Raw genomic sequence first — 19,267 nt, 5'->3', positions numbered from 1 at the left:
CAATTCCAGATAAACATTTACTAATTCAAAGGCTCTAAAATGATAAAATTTCCAAAACTCCTATATGGCAAATTTGTATGGCTCAGAAGTTATTTCAATTAAAACAACTATATCTGTGGTAATACTTTAAGACATAAGGCATCTGAGTGTTAAGTTTAAAACAAATAATTCAGGATTATATTACACAGAAAGCAATCATTAGCAAATATGTTGTATAAACCAAATTGTTAATATAAAATATTATCTTCCAGGTGCCTGGGTGGCTCAGTTGGTTAACTGGCTGACTTCAGCTCAAGTCATGATCCCAGGGTCCTGGGATCGAGCCCCCCCATCAGGCTCCCTACTCTGCAAAAAGCCTGCTTCTCCCTCTCCTTCTGCCCCTCCCCCTACTTGTGCTCTCTGTGTCAAATAAAATCCTTTAAAAATTTTTAAAAATAAAATATTGTCTCCTAGGAGAATTCTTGAATCTCAAATCAAATTTATTTGCTACAGAAGATAATATAACAAGTAATGCCAGACTCTCCTTTGTGCATGTGCTGTGTGCCAGGCCTTGAATTGGGCTCTAGGAACAATAGGAAGAGCAAGATGATCCTTTCCCTTGTGAACCTTTACACTGAGAGGCACACCAGCAAGGGACACAATCTGATAAGCAGTACCACATATGTATATGCAAAGTACATCAGATCAAGAATGGAAAGGTTTTGGCTCTGGTGGGAGGAATAGACAGAAAGCTATCAGGTATGTAAGTTCAAAGGGAACATCTGAGTGGACCTTGAGAGGTGAGTAGGATTTCATTAAGCAAAAAAGAAGGCTCAGGGTCTTATGGACACCAGAAATATATGGACGAAGTCTGAAGATTAAAATCTATGCTATATTCAAGAAATTAGCAGAAGACTTACATAGCTGGAACACGAGACATGAAATAACACAAAAAGAGCAAAGTAGAATTAGCATAGTCTTATACGGTATGCTAATAAGTTGGCATTTTCCTGTATAATGAATGGGAAACCATCAGAAGTTTTCAAGCAAGAGAAACCTATGATTGAACGGGTACTCCCAACAAGCAGACAGTGTACAGGATGGATTAGAGGATTTAAAAGCAGAGGTTGGGGAAATAGTGTAAAAACTCTGGAAAAGGTTGATAAGGACCAAAATCAGGGTAAATATAGTTAAGAATGGGAAGAATGTATGTAAGATGCATTCCAGAGATAGACTCATCTACCGTAGCCAAATGGGCACACTGAAGGCATTAAAGAAATACTTGATGCGTAAATGTGTATGCACATCTGTGTGTTTGTATGAGAGAGGGCTCAACAGCCAGAGAAGCAGCTGAAGATGACTGAGGTTTCTCGCAGAGTGTTCTCTCAGTGAAAGTAAGGCCACTGACACTATCCCTTCTACACTCCCCGCCTCCATAAAGAATGCTGACAACGAGCCAGCTCACAAGCGGAGAATCATTTCATTTTGGACCTGGTGATTCTGAAGGGGCTACTAGATAGCCAGAAGAAGATGAACCAAAGGAAATAAAACAAATGGAATTTGGAAAAGAAAACATCACTACACCAGCAACTGTTAAAACCATAGAAGTAAATGTGATCACAAGAGAAAGTGCTAAGAAGAAAAAAGGGCTGAAGATGGCAGTCACTGTTCTTTCATATCATGGTACCAACCTACCCGTATAAACTAACAGTGCTCACAGCAGAGGTTAAGGGACTCATAGGATTCCAGGACCCCAAAATTCACTGATGCCCAAAGAACTTAGAGGATTAGGGGTTCCTGCATGGCGCAGTTGGTTAAGTGTCCAACTCCTAGCTTCAGTTCAGGTCATGACCTCATGATCACTGATTGAGCTCTGCATGGGGCTCCATGCTCAGAGCAGAGTCTACTTGAGATTCACCCTCTACCCCTTCCACTCATGCTCTCTCTCTCTCTTAAGATTAAGAAATAAATCTTAAAAAAAAAAAAAAGAACTTAAAGGATTAAACATAGGACCCATAACCCATTCACAGCACCCATGCCACTGGAGTTGGTAAGTTCTCCTATAATTAATGCTGCCCTCCAACAGCATACAGAAAGAGAAATTTTCAAAAGACCTTAACAGGCAAATCGAGATGTGAGACACTCTATAAGAAAATTGGCCTAGCTGCTAAAAAGAATGGAAAAAAAAGATTCATAAATAAAGTAGATGGGGGTGAGGGTAGTCTATTCAAGACATGTAATAACCAATAATGTGCATGAAAATCTTAAGTAGACTGCAGTTCAAATAAAAACAACTAAAACGTAGGGCACCTGGGTGGCTCTGTCAGTTAAGCACCTGACTCTTGATCTCAGCTCAGGTCTTGATCTCAGGGTTGTGAGTTCAAGCCCTGCATTGGGATCCATACTGGGCATGGAGCTTACTTTAAAAAAAAAAAAAAAAGCTGAAAAGGTTTATTAGTGGGATACCAGTAAAAACTTAATTTATAGACTAGACAATTTTATTTTATCATTGTTAATTTTATCTTTTAATTTTTATTCTATTAATTTTATTTTTTTAAGATTTTATTTATTTATTTGACAGAGATACAGAGAAAGAGAGAACAAGTAGGGAGAGGGAGAAGCAGGCTCCCCAGGGAGCTGGAAGCCCTATGCAGGGCTCGATCCCAGGAGCCTGGGAACATAACCTGAGCCAAAGACAGTCACTTTAACTGACTGAGCCACCCAAGCCACCCAAGCCACCCACCAAGCCACCCAACTTAATTTTCCTAAATAGAGGATAATCTATGGTGATTATGCAGAATATCTTCACTCTCCGGATATACAGGTTCAAGTATTTTGGGGTCTCATGCCATGACACTTGCAATTTATTTAAAATGGCTCAACAGCAACAAAAGACACACACACATGTATATATATACAGAGTGAGAGATAAAGAAATACAGAAAAATGGTAACAAAACTGAAATCTAGGTGGAGGGTAAGTGTGGATATTCACTATTCTACAATTTAAGTTTTTTGTGCTTTTTTTTGCCTTTTTTTTTTTTAATCATGTATTTATTTGTCAGAGGGAGAGAGTTAGGGAGCACAAGCAGGGGGAGCAGCAGGCAGAGGGAGAAGCAGGCTCCCCACTGAGCAAGGTGCCCTGTGAAGGACGCCATCCCAAGATCCTGGGTTCATGACCTGAGCCAAAGACAGACACTTAACCGACTGAGCCACCCAGGAGTCCCTCAACTTTTTTCCTTTTACAAAACTTTTCTCAATAAAACAAAACTGAGGAGGAAAATAACTAATAGGCAGCCATTAGAAAGGTAAAAGAAAAATAAGGAAGTTGTATACGGAAGCTAAAAAGACAAATATTAAATCATAGCTGGGCAACGGTGGCGAAATAAGAAAGGAAGGCCAAGAGCAAGAAGACTGTGGACTAGCCTCTCAAAGACCATCTCCAAAGAACTGAAACTACTTCCAGGTTTATATAAAGAAAATATAGGGCAAAGGTGGGTGTGCGCGCGCAGGCAGGCAGTGAGGGTCATATGGAGGCGGTCATGGGCTCAGTCACAAGGCGGGGCTTAGAAGCTCAGGGCAGTCCTTACTGGTTCAGGGGGTAGTTTTGGTTCCCATCAGGGGATGCTCTGCCCTCAAGGTCCAATGCCTGAGCCAAGAGACAAATGGGAAAGAAAAACGCAACTAAAAAGTCTGAGTCAAAGGGGGGCAGCTGAAGGCCTCTATCACGATTCAAAGCCAACACTTAAAATTTAAATATGTATCAGTTTTTCACCATACTACTTGAGTTTCTACTAAACCTAGACCACTCAGGAATCTTCTTTCGATAAAATTTAGGTTTTGCATGTTTTCCTGGTTAACCTTAACTACTGTGATGATAGAAAATGTGATATTGTGATAGAATAAGAAATATGTATTTTGGACTTCCTCCAGGGTTCCTGGCTCACATCTCCTAAAACCCTTGTAATTTCTTAAGTGTTTAGAGCGTAAGAGCATCTTTTATTATAATATCTGGTTTTTGTTCCTGGAATAGCTCCAGAAGGATAAAAGTAAAAGAAACTCTTTTGTTATTCATAACAAGTCCCTTTCAACCAAACCTGAGTTTATATAATGAGGCAATGTTTAGAAAGTCTCTGGATGGCTGGTCGATATGGGGGAAAACTAGGTGATGAGAAATTTCACCCCAGCCCTCAACCTCACCCATATCCCCAAGAAGGGGGCTAAAGGTTGAAAATCAATGGTCAAAATTTAATCAATCATGCCTACATAATGAAGCCTCAGCTCTGAAGTACAGAGTTCTAAGAGCTCTAGACGGGTGAACAAGAATACATATACTTGGGGCACCTGGGTGGCTCAGTGGGTTAATCCTCTGCCTTTGGCTCAGGTCATGATCTCAGGGTCCTGAGATCGAGCCCCGCATCGGGTCCTCTGCTCAGCATGGAGCCCGCTTCCCCCTCTCTCTCTTCCTGCCTCTCTGCCTACCTGTGATCTCTCTCTGTCAAATAAATTTTCAAAAATCTTAAAAAAAAAAAATAAAAGAATATATATACTTGCCAAGAGGCTGGGATACCCCAAAACTGCATGGGGACAGAAGCTCCAGTGCTTCAGACCTTCCAGACACAGACCAAGCCCCATTTGTTCTTCATCTGGCTGCTCATTTGTATTCTTTAATATATCCTTTGTAATAAACCTATAATCTAGTAATTAAACTTTTCCTGAGTTCTGTGAGCCATTCTAGCAAAAGACTGAACTTGGTGGAGGGTGTCACGGGAACATCGAATTTGTAGTTGAGCTGGACAGAAGTGTAGGTGACTTGGGAACCCACCACTTTCTATGAGGGTCTGAAGCTGGGGGCATTTTCCTGTATAATGAATGGGAGCCCTCAGTCTGTGAAGTCTGCACCAACTTCAAACAGTGTCGAAATTGAGTTCAATTGTAGACTATTCAGCTGGTGTTGGAGAACTGGTCAGTATGAGAAATCAATCACACATCTGGTATCAGAAGTGTTCTGGGAAGTGTTGGGTTTAAGTAAATAGAAATTATGAATAGAAAAAACAAGAGATTTTCCTTTTGGAGAATCTATTTAAAAATATAGTAAGTATACAGGGTGCCTGGGTGGCTCAGTTGGTTAAGTGACTGCCTTAAGCTCAGGTCACGGTCCCAGGGTCCTGGGATTGAGCCCTGCATCCGGCTCCCTGATCAGTGGGAAGCCTTCTTCTCTCTTTCCCACTCCCCTGTTTGTGTTCCTTCTCTCACTGCGTCTCTCTCTGTCAAATAAATAAATAAAATCTTTAAAAATAACAATAATAATGATAATAATATAGTAAGTATCCCTGCTAAATCCCAAGCAAGGATTATAATTTGAACTATTATAATCCACAATCTTTGAAATACACTTGAAAGAAAAAAGTGAAACCCTTTAAAGGACTTTACTCGAAACTTTAATCAGCTTGGCACATAAATCATAAAGTAAAAAGTCAGCTGATTATTAGCTATTAAGAATTGATTTTCTGGGGTGCCTGGGTGGCTCAGTGGGTTAAAGCCTCTGCCTTCGGCTCAGGTCATGATCCCAGATTCCTGGGATCGAGCCCCACATCGGGCTCTCTGCTCAGCGGGAAGCCCGCTTCCTCCTCTCTCCCTGCCTGCTTCTCTGACTAATTGTAATCTAAGTCTATCAAATAAATAAATAAAACTTAAAAAAAAAAAAAAAGAATTGATTTTCTTTTAAAAATTGCAATGGAGGGGGTGCCGGGGTGGCTCAGTTTGCTTAGTGTCTGATTTCTTGGTTTCAGCTCTCATCATCTCAGGGTCATGAGATTGAGCCCCGCATCAGGCTCTGCATTCAGTGGGGAGTCTGCTTGGGATTCTCTCTCTCCCTCTGCCCCTCCTCCCACTTATGTACTCTCTCTCTCTAATAAAATAAATAAATAAAATCTTTTTAAAAACTAAAATAACATAAAAAAAAATAAAAGTTTCCATGGAGGTTTACCTGAATTAGTTTGTATAAAAATCCAGGTAAGCCTAATGTTGTCAAATGATCCACTTCATACGAATATCAACCTAAGACCAAATTTTAGTCACTAAAAAGCCAAAAGACAAGAAGTTAGGAATATAAAGCTGCTGCTCATCCAAGAAAAAAGATAAATAGCAATTGTAAGAACTAGCCCATCAACTTGTAATTTATGGGGAAACAACATATTTTTTTTGTTATCATAAAACATAAAAAGTAATACCATCCAATAGCACAACACATTTATAGTAAGCATTATAATAATGTTTATATTTATATGGTCTTCAGTATGAGGCAGGCACCACTTGAAAAGCCTCACTCTACTAACTCTTTCAATCCTCACAATATGCTGTGAAGCAGATACTATTGCCATTCAGTCATATAGATGAGGACACTAAAAGCAGAGAGGTTAAGTAACTCACTGTAGGTCACAAAGCTAGGTAAGGGGCAGACTCAGGATTCGCCTGAATCTAGGAAGTCTGTCTTCAGAGTCTGTGCTTTTTTTTTTTTTTTTAAGATTTTATTTATTTATTTGACAGAGAGAGATCACAAGTAGGCAGAGCAACAGGCAGAGAGGCGGAAGCAGGCTCCCCGCCAAGCAGAGAGCCCGACATGGGGCTCAATCCCAGGACCCCGGGATCACGACCCCAGCCAAAGGCAGAGGCTTTAACCCACCGAGCCACCTAAGTGCCCCCGGTGCTCCCAGTACCCCCAGAGTCTGTGCTTTTTAATCACTACAGCTTCATGTCTTCTTATTCCCCTTCTGGAAAAAGGCAACAGCATGTACTGCAGACAAAAGAGTATTACACCCTTGACGTTCAGTAAGGCTGATGTAGAATAAGGGAAAGCAAGAAAAAGTTGAAGGAGGAGGAGGTTCGGCCAGATCAAGCAGAACAGGCAAGCCACATTAAAGAGACTGAACTTTTGTTTAAAGATTTATTTATTTGAGAGAGAGAGAGAGAGAATCTGGGGGGTAGGAGGGTGGTAGAAGGAGAAGAGAGAGAGAGAATCCCAAGTACACTCCCTACTGAGCCCAGAGCCTGGCACAGGGCTCAATCTCAGGACTCTGAGACCATGACCTGAGCTGAAACCAACAGTCGGATGCTTAACTGACTGAGCCACCAGGTGCCCCAAAGAAAATGGACTTTATCCCAAGAAAAAAAGGATTTTAAGCAATGTGTGTGTTTGTGATTTGATGTTTTTGGTAAGTTGAAGTTGAGAGGACTATGGTGGTGTCTAAATGGAGATGCCCAAAAGGCATCTGGGTGAACCAAGAGCTTAGAAGGGAGACTATGGGCTGGAGACAGAGATGTGAAAGCATTTAGGAAAGGAAATCTTGAGACTGGAAGAGAGGACAGAACCCTAAAGAGCATCATTTAAGAAAAAGGATCCTACAGTAATAACACTGTAAACAACATGATTTGATGCTTAACATTGCTAAGTGGTTTCTCTTTATTTCCTTTACTCTGGTCTTCCCAAACTAAACACTAAATTCACTGAAAACAATGATACCTCTTCTCTTTACAACTCCACAGCCTTCGCATATTAAAGGCTATCTGTGGGGTACTTAACCAAATGAGATATGAGGAAGGGATAAATAAAACATACTTGATTTTAGGAAAATATTTTTTTTTAAGATTCCTTCGATCTTCCATTTCTCCCCGGCTTTTGCTCTCTCTGCACTAGCCACACTACTTGCTGCAAGACAAGGCTGGGGACCAATGACATGGAGGCAGTGGTTCTGTGATCTAATCTCTCATACTCAAAATCTGATAAGCAAATCCAGTTGAAATGATTTTAAGAGAAAAATGGAGGATAGGAATTCTCATTTAAAATAAAGAAGACAGGGGTGCCTGGGTGGCTCAGACAGTTAAGCATTTTGATTTCACGTTATATATTCTTTTTTTTTTTTAAGATTTTATTTATGTATTTGACAGAGAGAAATCACAAGTAGATGGAGAGGCAGGCAGAGAGAGAGGGAAGCAGGCTCCCTGCTGAGCAGAGAGCCCGATGCGGGACTCAATCCCAGGACCCTGAGATCATGACCTGAGCCGAAGGCAGCAGCTTAACCCACTGAGCCACCCAGGCACCCCACGTTATATATTCTGATCAAACCCCTCGCAGGCTCCACAATCAGTGTGCTCTAAATCAATCAACCAATCAATCAATCAAGTCTTTAAAAATAAATAAAAGACAAAACTTGTTCTATGGCATTTTGCTACTACAGCAGGAATTTTTCTTATATTTTTATACTATATTGTCAAATCACAAAATACTTCCTATTTTTGACTGTCTTTTCCATAGTGATGGATCTCCCTGATCTCTCTTCCCACTTTTTTTTTTTAAATGAGGAAGAACCAGCTAATGTTATTTGACTCTCTGATTCTTTTTTTTTTTTTTAAAGATGTTATTTATTTATTTGTCAGAGAGAGAGAGTGAGTACAGGCAGACAGAGAGGCAGAGGGAGAAGCAGGCTCCTCGTGGAGCAAGGAGCCCGATGTGGGACTCGATCCCAGGACGCTGGGATCATGACCTGAGCCGAAGGCAGCCGCTTAACCAACTGAGCCACCCAGGCGTCCCTCTCTTCCCACTTCTTATTCCCATCCATTAGACAGGCTTTCCGAAAATTTTGTAACACTCCAGCCTAAGGTCAAAGCTCTCGTCCCTGCATTCACCAAGCGCAACTCTGTATTATACATAAGACATTCACCATTCACCACTTCATATAGTACTTTTCCATGATGTATGACTTAGAGAGCATGGGATATGGAATTATACACCTGTTATACTAAGTCACACAATTAATAAGTTACTTACACCCTCAGGTTATCAGTTTTTGCATTTGTAAATTGAGAATAATAGTAACAACACCACACAATTGTTTTGAAAATAACTGAGATCACATATGTAAAGTGCCTAGCACTGTGTCCAGCTATAGGCTCAATAACTGTCAGTTCTTGCATCAAAATTGTAAACTTTTCTTAGAATAATATGAAAGAAGTCCATGAATAGGCATTTCAGTTAAAATGCTTGGGAAGAGGGTACCCAGTTGGTTAAGTGTCTGATTCTTGATTTTAGTTCAGGTGATGATCTCAGGGTTGTGAGATCCTGGCTTTGGAACCTACTTAAGATTCTCTCTGGGGGCACTTGTGGGGTACAGTTGGTTAAGTGTCTGAATCATGGCTTCTGCTCTGGTTGTGATCTCAGGGTCATGATCTCAGGGTCGTGAAATCGAGCCCCATGTCAGACTCTCTGCTCACAGGAGAGTCTGCCTGAGACTCTCTGGCCCTTCCCCCATCCCTCTCAAAATAAATAAATCTTTAAAAAAGAAAAAAAAAGGATTATCTTTCTCCATCTCCCTCTACCCCTCACCCCCCAAAAAAGAATGCTTAGGAAGTAACACAGGAATATGAGTTTTGGGCAAATATCAGACAAAACAAAACATAACATTTGAAATTAACCTTTCCTCTATGGATAATAAGTTTCCGGAGAGGAGGTGTCATTATCATGTGTACCTTTGTAGCCATCAGAATACCTAGCAACTAACAATCAAGTATCTTATGGATTAATTGATTAGAGGACTGATGTTATTGGTTATCTCCCTTTCTAATGGAGGTTTATAGGAGAGCCATGGTAGATGTTTAACCTTATCTGAGTGCTCCTAATCCCATCCCACAGAAATTTCAATGAGGGGAAGGAATCCTCCTATGATCTAATATGAATAGTAAATTGCATCTCTTGTACTACTGATTAGGATAATCTATCAAGATTCCTTATACTTCATGAAGAGAAATTAGATGGTTTTCCTGCTAAGATCAGGAATAAGGCACTCCTATTCAATATCACACTGGAAGTCCTAACTAATACAGTAAGATAAGGAAATAAAAAGTATACAGATTGAGAAGGAAGACATAAAACTCTGTTCATAGATGGTATGGCTGCTTTTGGAGAAAATCCTAAAGAATCAACAAAAAACTCCTGGGACAAATAAATGATTATAGCAAGGTTGCAGGATACAAGGTTAATATACAAAAGTTAATCACTTTCTTACATACCAGCAATAAAAGTTGGAATTGAAACTGAAAACACAATAACATTACATTAGCACCCCCCCAAAATGAAATACTTAGGAATGAATCTAACAAAACATGTACAAGATCTATACAAGGAAAACTGAGGAGAGAAATCAAAACAGATCTAAATAAAGGATAGATAGATATTCCATGCAGGTGCCTAAGAAGACCCAATATTGACAAGATGTCTGTTTCTCCCAATGTTATCTATGGATTCAACAAAACCCCAATCAAAATCTCACCCCATTATTTTGTGGGTATTGACAAAATGTTTCTTAAGTTGACATGGAAAAGCAGAGGACTCAGAATATCCAACATAATATTAAAGAAGAAGAGTACAGAACACTGACATTACCCAACTTCAAGATTTACTAAAAAGTTAGAGTAATCAAGACAGGGTAGCACTGGCAAAAGAATAAGCATATAGATTAACAGAATGGAAATGAGAGCCCAAAAATAGACCTATATAAATATAGTCAAATAATCTTTGACAAAGCAACAAAGGATAGCATTAGAGAAAAAATAGTCTTTCAACATATGGTGCTTGAACTAATGGACATCCACATGCAAAAAAATTAATCTAGACATAGACCTTGCACCCTTCACAAAAATTAATTCAAAATGGAACATAGATCTAAATGTAAACTATAAATCAATAAGACTCCTATAAGATAATAGAAGAGAAAATCTAGAATGACTTTAAGTTTGGGGATAACTTTTGACTAAAATTTAAAACTTCTGCTCTGCAAAAGACATTTATGAAACTAAAAAGACAAGCCACAGATTGGGAGAAAATATTTGCAAGATAGTGTCTATTAAAGGATTTATATTCAAAACATACAAGTTAATACTGTTTAAATTAGGGGCACCTGGGCGGCTCAGTCGTTAAGCATCTCCCTGGGCTTGAGTCATGATCCCGAGGTCCTGGGATGGAGCCCTGCATTAGGCTCCCTGCTCAGCGGGAAGCCTGCTTCTCCCACTCCCACTCTCCCTGCTCCTGTTCCCTCTCTCACTGTCTCTATCAAATAAATAAAAATCTTTAAAAAAAAAAAAAAAAAGAAAACCTCAACAATGCAGGGCGCCTGGGTGGCTCAGTTGGTTAAGTGTCTGACCCTTGATGTCAGCCAGCTCAAGTCTTCTTCATCTCAGGGTGGTAAGTTCAAACACTGCATTGGGCATTGGAGCCTACTTTAAAAAAAAAAAACAAAAAAAACAAACAAACAAAAAAAAAAAAACACCTCAACAATAAGAGAAGAAATAACTCCATTTTAAAATGGGCAAAAGATCTACACAAACATCTCACCGAAGAAGATATGCAGATGACAAGTAAGCATATGAAAAGATGGTCAACATCACATGTCATTAGACAGTTGCAAATTAAAACACAAAATGAGATACCACTATACACTTATTAGAAAGGTTAAAATCCAGAAGATCAAATGCTGAAAAGGATATGAAATAATAGCAAAACTCATTATTGTTGGTGGAAAAGCAAAATGATACAGCCACTTTGGAAGAGTTTGGCAGTTTCTTACAAAACCAAACATTCTTTTATCATATGATCCAACCATTACACTCCTTGGTATTTACCCACATGAATTGAAAACTAAATCCACACAAAAATAGGCACATGAATGTTTATAGCAGCTTTATTCATCATTGCCAAAACTTGGAAGCAATCAAGATAACCTTCAGTAGGTAAATGGATAAATAGACTATGGTATATCCAGACAATGAAATGTTACTCCGCATTAAAAAGAAAGGAGCATCAAGCCATGGAAAGGCATGGAGGAAGCTGAAATGCTTATTACTAAATGAAAGAAGCTAATCTCAGGCTACATGCTGTGTGATTACAACTATGCCATTCCAGAAAAGGTAAAATTTAGAGATAGGAAAAGATCCAGTGGTTGCCAAGGGCTCAAAGAGAAGGAGCCAGGGATAAATGGGTAGAGCACGTTCAGGGCAACAAAATTATTCTGTATGATATCATATTCGTGAATACATTGATTGTACATTTGTCAAACCCACAGAACATCTACAATAAAAAGAGTGAACTATAAGGTAAAGTGTGGATTTTAATTCAAAATGACGTAACGATACTGGCTCATCCATTACAACAAATGTACCACATTAAAGCAAGACATTAATTAATAGGAAGAGGAAGCAGTAAGGGGATCTACGAGAGCTCTCTGTACTTTCCACTCAATTTTTCTGTAAGCCTAAAACTGCCCTAAAAAATAAAGGCAATTATTTTTTTTTAAATACTTTAAAAGCCATCCATGTCACCACATCTTTCTCATAGAAGCTGGGGGGTGAGGACCTGGGGAGGAGAGTCTTTCTCTGCCTTGACAGAAGCAGAACTTTCTATCTTTTATACTAGTACTTAGAATAACCTACTGAGATTCTCAACTGGTAAGAAAATATACCACACTCCAAGAGTTAATTAAGCAAATACAAGGCTGTAGAGCCAACTAGTCTGAAAATGAAGCATGAACAGGCCTCCAAGAAATTACATCCACTATTACTGGTAAATAGAAAATAGTAAAGGAAAGGAGAGAGGGCCTAAGAGGTAAAATTGCAACTAGCCACAATAAACAGTCTGAAACTCATCTATCTTCTCATTAACTCTCCCCCCGTTAATAAAAGAAGCTTCTCTGAATAGGAGGAAAGTGAAAGAAATAGTTAAACTCCGTTGATTTTAAGATGGAGTCTGTGTTGGGCACAGAATAGGAATTTAAAGAATATGTACCACCCTAAAATATACATATGCACATATATATATATACTACCTTGACTTTGCGTAAGGTATACAACCTGCACATAAGATGTAATGTGCAGCCCCACAAATAAAACTTCCAGAAGACATAAGGAAATCATTCCTTTGATTCCCATTCAGATTTCTCTCTAAAAACTAGCCACATTATGAACTTTATGTCTAAGAATACATTTTGTTAGCGGCTATAGATGGTTAAACAAAACAAACAATGGGCACCCAGGTAGCTCAGTGGGTTAAGCCTCTGCCTTCGGCTCAGGTCATGATCTCAGAGTCCTGGGACCAAGCCCCACATCAGGACCTCTGCTCAGCAGGGAGCCTGCTTCCCCCTCTCTTTCTGCCTGCCTCTCTGCCTCCTTGTGATCTCTCCCTCTCTCTGTCAAATAAATTAATAAAATCTTTGTTGTGTGTGTCTGTAAATAAATAAAATCTTAAAAACAACAACCACAACAACAAAAAAAGTCCCTCTATACAAGTGTCATCTGAAGAAAGTTCATAAATGGTTTTATGAGTTCACAGAAAGTAGTAGTTATCATACCTGGCATATAAAAGGGAAAAAATGTTTCTATTTAAAAAAAAAAAAAAATTAAAGAAGCATTGCCCAGGAAAGGTATGTCACATTATTTTCTTAAAAAGTAACTCATTAAGAAGGTCTCTATAAAAACATATTTTACAAATATGTGGGATGTGTTTGTTTCTCTACTGAAACAAGAACTAACTTGAGAGAAGGGCATATTAACACATTCTGAGAAGAGAGGTAATTAACATATTGGAAACTAACAGTTTTGGCACATGGGACCTACAGCAAGAATGTCTATCCTCTAGTCATGAGTCATGGACTAGGCTGCCTCTATTGTGAAGCAATCTTTCAGTAAAAGGAGCAGTAGGGAAGAATACAGCAGATGAATAATGACTTGGACAACTTCCCAGGAAGAAATCATCATGAAGCTAGGTCTGAGACAGCTAGAGAGTAGATACTATACATTATGCTAATGCTCTCTTTTCTTAATCACCCCTACTGTTTAGTTAACAGAAGAGGGTGAAATTCAGTCTTTAGTTCTGTCTAAAGTTTTCTATTTGGTATGGATTTTAATAATACTGAATAAAATTATACAACTTGTTCTTAAATTTTGTGAATTATTTAATGCATTATTATAAATTATTTGTGATGACATTCGTGAAGAGTTCTCACCTGTCACATACCCACCCCAGCACACACACACAATGACACCAGAAGGCAACACTCTGCTTTACCTTCTGCTGAAAAGTCTGCTACCTCCAACGCTTGAGGTCCATACACGAAGCCCTCCTGGTATCTATGAACACAGCAGAGGCAAAAGGCAGAGAAGTTTATGTAGATTTAAAGTTACACTGCCCAAAACACAAAATGCCAAATGCCTATCATAAGTCTATATATCTGCCAAGGAAATTGGATTTTAGGTTTGACAGTGAGCACATCAACAATATATTGATAATATTCAGAGTTCATTATATCTTAGGTAGCTAATTATGTGGAAAAAAGTAAAAGGGGAGCCTTAATTAATGTATACTCCCACCAACAGAAGTGATTTAATGTCTCTGAAATACTAAAAGAGCAACAAGTATGAATTCATATATGGTCAAAGCACAATTTAATTTTTTAAATTATGTGAGAGATGGGGCACCTGGCTGGCTCAGTCGGTATAGCATGCGACTCTTGATCTCAGGGTGGTAAGTTCAAGCCCCACGTTGGGCACTGGATGCATTTAAAGATAAATAAATACATAAATATTAAAAATAAAATTATGTGAAGAGCCAATACACACATAAGAATATGAAAGAAATTACATAGAAAAATATTCACAAAATGGACTGTGATAGACCCTACAGCTCAAGCTAAATTCCATCGTAGGACATGAGATTATTGGAGATACTGGAGAAAAACAACTGGAAACAGACCTGGAAGAGGACAAGGTAGAAGAAAAAGGGAAAAGTAGGACTGAAAAGATATTCTAATGCCAAGTTTGACAGTAATTTTGAACTGAGCGAGGTACTACACATGCTAGGCAGTAAGGGGGAAAATCTACCTTGTTCCAATATTATAAAATGAATATAAGCATGAAACATGAACAGCTCTTCAGAAAACTTCCATTTAAAAAACTAAGTATGTAATCAGGTAAAATATTTAGAACTCAGATTTCATCTCATTGTTTTCTAATGACAGGGATAAAAGATTGTAAAATGCAGTTCGGGCATGAGGGAATCAGATAAATTTTAGTAGCTATTAAATTTAAAAGAGGGTAGATGTTATCTTTATGTAATATTTAGAGATCCTTAAAAATGTCATCAAATAATTAGGAAAGAAGATACAAAGTCCTGTCTTAAAACATGGTACGTCAAGAAAGAAACATAGCATTACAAAACTTTGGCCCTAAAGTCAGGTGGCTTGAGTTCAAGCTCCAGATAAATCATTCAGTTGCCTTGCAACATCAGGCAGTCCACTTAATTTCTTAGTACAATCAGAGTTGTTCCATGAGGGCTCCTTTACCATCTCACAGATTTACAAGGAATATCAAAAGAAAAAAGATGTTAAAAATCACAGAATGCTATATTTTGTAAGAATTTAAATCAGTGCATTTGACTTAAATTAACAACTTAATAAAAGTGGTCATACAGGGGTACCTGGGTGGTTGAGTCAGTTAAGTATCTGCCTTCGGCTCAGGTCATGATCCTAGGGTCATGGGATCGAACCCCACATCAGGCTCTCTGCTTAGCGGGGATTCTGCCTTTCCCCTCTCCCTCTGCTGCTCCCCCTGCTTGTGCTCTCTCTCACTCTCAAATAAATATTCTTTTAAAAAAGAAAAAACTGGTCATATAGAGGGACTACAGAGTACCAAGCCAAGGAATTTGGAGAACTGGATGGGGAAGATGGCCCAAAGCAAAAAAGACTGAGTTAGCCAGAAGAGCCTAGAGTACTTGTCAGAGCTAAATGGCAGCCAGAAAGGTCACCGTCCCCAAGAGAGGGTTGTATCATATTACTGATTTAGCATTTTGCCCAGCACTATCTGCCTCGGATTTATCTTAAGTCCCAAACAATCTTAAGAGACTGCGCCCTTCTTTAAAGTGCTGCTTGTGACTGTCTAAACTGACAGGATTATTGAATATATTTCTAAAAACCAAACAGATAATATCCCACCCGATAAAACAATAATGGCAGCAAAGTCTTCTATGGAACATATGATGTGCCAGACACAATTCTAAGAGCTCCACGGGCATGAGATCATTTGGTCTTCATAATTCAGAGATTTTACCCTCACTTTACAAATAAAGAAACTGAGACCCAAGACCTTAAGAAGCTTGCTTAAACACACACAGCCATGGGGCGCCTGGGTGGCTCAGTGGCTGGGCGGCTGCCTTCGGCTCAGGTTATGATCCTGGAGTCCTGGGATCAAGTCCCACATCGGATTCCCTGCTTGGCAGGGAGTCTGCTTCTCCCGCTGACTTCTCTCCTCTCATGTTCTCTCTCTCAAATAATTAAATAAAATCATTTTTTAAAAAATTAAAAAACACACACACACACACACACACACAGCCGGAAGTAGCAGATGTGCAATTCAAACACACTACTTGAAGAGCCACACTCTTTGTCACTGTGTCATACAGTCTATGGAATTAAAAATCATACAAGCCAGGCACTTATCTACTGTAAGAAACCACATAATAATAAATATTCAATTTCTTCATAAATGTTCAATTGAATTCAGTGTAATCAATCATGCTATATAGATCCTTTAGCATTTGCAACATTTTCCCGGAAAATTAAAATTCAAATGATTGTTGTAGAAAATATGTAAAAAAAAAAAAAAAGAGAGAGAGAGAAATGCTTATGAGCCCAGTCATGAAAGAGATAGATAGACAGTCAGATATCTCCAAATAACAGTAAAATAATACTGGTGTTAGACTAGCAAGATTGAGTGATTTTGTTCCATTTTTTTAAATTACTGCCATGTGGGACACCTGGCTGGCTCAGTCAGTAGACCATGCTATTCTTGATCTCAGGTTGTGAGTTTAAGCCCCATGCTGTGTGTGGAACCTACTTAAAAATAAATAAATAGCAAGGCGCCTGGGTGGCTCAGTGGGTTAAGCCACTGTCTTCGGCTCAGGTCATGATCTCAGGGTCCTGGGATCGAGTCCCGCATCGGGCTCTCTGCTCAGCAGGGAGCCTGCTTCCTCCTCTCTCTCTCTGCCTGCCTCTCTGCCTAATTGTGATCTCTCTCTGTCAAATAAATAAATAAAATCTTTAAAATAAATAAATAGGGAAACCTGCGTGGCTCAGCCAGTTAAGCATCTGATTCTTGATTTGGCTCAGTTCATGATTTCAGGGTCCTCAGAGCCCCACATCAGGCTCCCCACTCAGCGAGGAGTCAGCTTGTCTCCCTCTTCCTCTGTCCCTTCCCCTGCTCTCTCTCCTCCCCTCTCTCTCTAAAATAAACAAATTAATATTTAAAAATTTAATTAAATTGTTGCCATGTGATTATATAACTCACTCTTAAACATGTTATAAGCTTCAAAAATGAGATAGTACCACATGCCCATTAAGATGGTTACTACCAAAAAAAAAAAAAGATGGTTACTACCAATTTTTTTTTAAAGAAGGAAAATAAGTGTTGGTGAGGATGTGGAGACATGGGAACCTCTGTGTACTGTTGGTGAGAATGTAAAATGGTGCAGCTGCAAAACAGTATGGCAGTTCCTCAAAAAATTAAAAATAGAATTACCATATTATCCCACAATCCACTTCCAGGTAGAGCCAAAAGGATTCGAAGCAGGGATTCTCAAGGAGACATTTATATGCTCATGTTCATAGCAGCATTATTCATAATAGCTAAAAAGTGGAAGCCACCCAAGTCTACACTGGTGGATGAATGGATAAACAACTTGTGGTATACTTGGGGCATACCTCCTGTAATCTCCAATGATGGAGGCACCCACTTGACTGGGAGACCATGCAAGCCCTAATGAAAGACTTGCAAACTTCTTGGAATTATCATTGCTCGTATCACCCTCAGTCATCAAGCAAGGTTGAAAGAACGAATCGGATCCTCAAACTTAAAACTTCAAAACCTGCAAAAAACTACTGGACTTCCCTGGCTAAACAACTGCTTTTGATCTTGCTGACTGTTCCCAGTATCCCCTTTGAGAAACGAATTCATTCCACATAAGAAAATTGCAGCAGACCAATGTCTGGCATACCACCTTCCGCTGATCCTTGGTTGCTTTGGGCCAGTATGACCAGCTACTGTAAGTCTCTAATGTCTCACGCTCAAGCCTATTATCAACAGGTTAAGCCATCCCAGATCCCAATTCAAAGGATCCTGTTGGTCAGTCTGATGATGGTGAATTCCAGAAACATCACCAGGGGATCACAGCCCTAAAACCGTATTGCAAGGGATCTTACCAAGTGCTCCTGATGACTGACAACGCTGCAAAATTAAAAGGCATTGAACCTTGGATACGCATTTCACAGAAGGCTCCAGCCAACACCCACTACGTACAGACACTAGAAATCTCCAAATCAATTTGACGAGGAAGAGAAGTAGCTGACATCAAGGGAGACTGTTTCCACCCAAAATGATAGATCAAGACTTCATACTTTAACTAAACATGAAACTTTCTCCTCCTTCTTTCCTTTCCTCTAGCATTGGCCTGGAATGATTGTGCCCTCGTCTTTATCTCCCAGGTCATTGCTGGTAAATAGAACAACCTTTTGTTTCAGACTAGGAGAAAATCTAACTTTGCCCCTAATTTTTTTTTTTTTAAGATTTTATTTATTTGACACAGAGAGAGATCACAAGTAGGCAGAGAGGCAGACAGAGACAGGAGGAAGCAGGTTCCCTGCTGAACACAAAGCCCAATGCGGGGCTCGATCCCAGGACCCAGAGATCATGACCCGAGCTGAAGGCAGAGGTTTAACCACACGGAGCCACCCAGGCAACCCCCCAATTTTTTTAAGGTTTTATTTATTTATTTATTTGACAGAGAGAAAGCACCAGTAGGCAGAGAGACAGGCAGAGAGAAAGAGGAGGAAGTAGGCTCCCTGCCAAGCAGAGAGCCTGATGCGGGACTCGATCCCAGGACCCTAAGATCATGACCTAAGCTGAAGACAGAGGCTCAACCCACTGAGCCACCCAGGCGCCCTTATGCCCCTAATTTTTTACAAGCAAAATGAGACATCTCATTGGAAGGTTCCCCTCAACTTACACTGCTAATTTAAAAGGGACCTAGCAAGAAATAGTCATGATTCAGGATCCACTTCTTTGACAGATCCCTATTTCCCTGGTTAGGGATAAATGTAATGAAGCTATGATCAAGAACTTCTTCATTCTTAAAATTATTGCAAAATCTGCTGCTAAAGTAATAGCTGCTCCCCGCCCAAAAAAAAAAATCCTTAGAC

The 19,267-nt window shown here is 39.4% G+C and overlaps 1 protein-coding gene across 5 annotated transcripts in view; it reads right to left on the bottom strand.

The window, feature by feature from the left end:
• The window catches only part of CDK19 (cyclin dependent kinase 19), a 166,957-nt gene that overhangs the window by 112,386 nt on the left and 35,304 nt on the right, over window positions 1-19,267 (bottom strand). For 2 of the 5 annotated variants that reach the window (XM_059176854.1, XM_059176855.1), the window contains exon 2: window positions 14,089-14,150. The exons of the other annotated variants lie outside the window; for them this stretch is intronic. The gene's annotated coding sequence lies outside the window, so the exon portion shown is untranslated. The remainder of the gene's footprint in view (window positions 1-14,088; window positions 14,151-19,267) is intronic. 5 annotated transcript variants of the gene reach the window in all.

The sequence above is a fragment of the Mustela lutreola genome, chromosome 6 (genome assembly GCF_030435805.1).
Source record: "Mustela lutreola isolate mMusLut2 chromosome 6, mMusLut2.pri, whole genome shotgun sequence".
NCBI lineage: Eukaryota > Metazoa > Chordata > Mammalia > Carnivora > Mustelidae > Mustela > Mustela lutreola.
This window is presented reverse-complemented; position numbering and strand designations above follow the sequence as displayed.